We start from the raw sequence: 2546 nt of genomic DNA on the forward strand, positions 1-2546 counted from the left end.
GCTATATAGCGACGCTGTGGGTTAAAACCCGAAACGGCGAAACCCGCGGCGTTTTGCTCAAAGCTTTCCTAATCTCTAAACTAAACTCTCCAAAATCTCCTCCCACCTATTTTCACTGACCTCCCATCTATTCCAAGCAACCTCCTACCCTATTTTCCACTCCTCACCCTCCTCCTACCTCTTGTGCACCCTCTCTCTCCTTTTTCCCTCTTTGGTTTCCAGAAAGAAAGTTCTTCAAAAGGTGAGTTTTTTTCAACAATGTAGGTTGTTTGTTTGTTAGCTTTGGTTTTGTGAGTGTTTCTACTTGTATTGCTAAAGTTTTAAACTAGTTTTCATGCTTGATTAGAAAGGATTCAAACAAAAAACGAAATTTCAAGAAAGAAAGAAAGAAACTCACCTCTTCTTTCTGTATTTCTCTTCCTTCTCTTCCTTCTCTTCTCCTCAATCTCCTCCTTTCCTTGTCTCCTCAATCTTCTCTTTCCTTGTCTCCTTTCAAGAAGTTGCTTTTGTGATCTCCTCTTTCCACTAACATCTTATTTGAAAAAATGGGTTGTTTTCTCTCTTTTGTAGGGCCAGTCCACTACACCGAGCGGGACATAGTCTCTCTTTTGTGGGCCCAGTCCACTACACCGAGTGGGACATACTTTTACAGGTAAGTGCTTCCTCTTCTTTCCATTTAAGCTTTTTGTTATTTGCATTTGCCTGCAGCTAGCACCTTAAGCGCTAGCTGCAGTGATGGGCGTAGGAACCCTCTCTTCCCCCTTCTCTTTTTCTCATTTTCCCCCTTCTCTTTTTTCCCTCTTCTCTTATTCTCTCTTTCCCCCTCTCTCTTTTCCCTTCTCTCTTTCCTTTCCCCCTTATTCTCTATTTCCGCATCCCTCTTATTCTCTTATGCTTATGCTTCTCTCATTCCGCATAAGCTCCTCCTCTATTTCCGCATGAGCATAAGCATGAGCATAAGCATATGCTTATGCATAAGCATAAGCATAAGCTCATGCTTATGCTCATTCATGAGCATGAGCTTATGCGTAAGTTTCCGCAAGAGCTTATGCGGAAATAGAGAATGAGAGAAGCATACGCTTCTCTCATTCTCTTTTTCCGCATAAGCTCCTTCTCTCATTCCGCATAAGCTCCTTCTCTATTTCCGCATGAGCATAAGCATGAGCTTATGCTTATGCTTATGCTTATGCTTATGCATAAGCATAAGCATAAGCTCATGCTTATGCTCATTCATCCGCAAGAGCTTATGCGTAAGTTTCCGCAAGAGCTTATCCGCAAGTTTCCGCAAGTGCTCCTTCTCTTTTTCCGCATAAGCTCCTCCTCTATTTCCGCATGAGCATAAGCATGAGCTTATGCTTATGCATAACGCATAAGCTCTTGCGGAAACTTACGCATAAGCTCATGCTCATGAATGAGCATAAGCATGAGCTTATGCTTATGCTTATGCATAAGCATAAGCATAAGCTCATGCTTATGCTCATTCATGAGCATGAGCTTATGCGTAAGTTTCCGCAAGAGCTTATGCGGAAATAGAGAATGAGAGAAGCATATGCTTCTCTCATTCTCTTTTTCCGCATAAGCTCCTTCTCTCATTCCGCATAAGCTCCTTCTCTATTTCCGCATGAGCATAAGCATGAGCTTATGCTTATGCTTATGCATAAGCATAAGCATAAGCTCATGCTTATGCTCATTCATGAGCATGAGCTTATGCGTAAGTTTCCGCAAGAGCTTATGCGGAAATAGAGAATGAGAGAAGCATATGCTTCTCTCATTCTCTTTTTCCGCATAAGCTCCTTCTCTCATTCCGCATAAGCTCCTTCTCTATTTCCGCATGAGCATAAGCATGAGCTTATGCTTATGCTTATGCTCATTCATGAGCATGAGCTTATGCGTAAGTTTCCGCAAGAGCTTATCCGCAAGTTTCCGCAAGTGCTCCTTCTCTTTTTCCGCATAAGCTCCCTCTCTTTTTCCGCATGAGCATAAGCATAAGCTTATGCTTATGCTTATGCATAAGCATAAGCATAAGCTCATGCTTATGCTCATTCTTCCGCATGAGCTTATGCGTAAGTTTCCGCAAGAGCTTATGCGGAAATAGAGAATGAGAGAAGCATATGCTTCTCTCATTCTCTTTTTCCGCATAAGCTCCTTCTCTCATTCCGCATAAGCTCCTTCTCTATTTCCGCATGAGCATAAGCATGAGCTTATGCTTATGCTTATGCTTATGCTTATGCATAAGCATAAGCATAAGCTCATGCTTATGCTCATTCATGAGCATGAGCTTATGCGTAAGTTTCCGCAAGAGCTTATCCGCAAGTTTCCGCAAGTGCTCCTTCTCTTTTTCCGCATAAGCTCCCTCTCTTTTTCCGCATGAGCATAAGCATGAGCTTATGCTTATGCTTATGCATAAGCATAAGCATAAGCTCATGCTTATGCTCATTCTTCCGCATGAGCTTATGCGTAAGTTTCCGCAAGAGCTTATGCGGAAATAGAGAATGAGAGAAGCATATGCTTCTCTCATTCTCTTTTTCCGCATAAGCTCCTTCTCT

Source organism: Dipteris shenzhenensis, chromosome 15 (assembly GCF_047967505.1).
Source record: "Dipteris shenzhenensis isolate YYH24624 ecotype China chromosome 15, Dip_SZ_1.0, whole genome shotgun sequence".
Classification (NCBI taxonomy): domain Eukaryota; kingdom Viridiplantae; phylum Streptophyta; class Polypodiopsida; order Gleicheniales; family Dipteridaceae; genus Dipteris; species Dipteris shenzhenensis.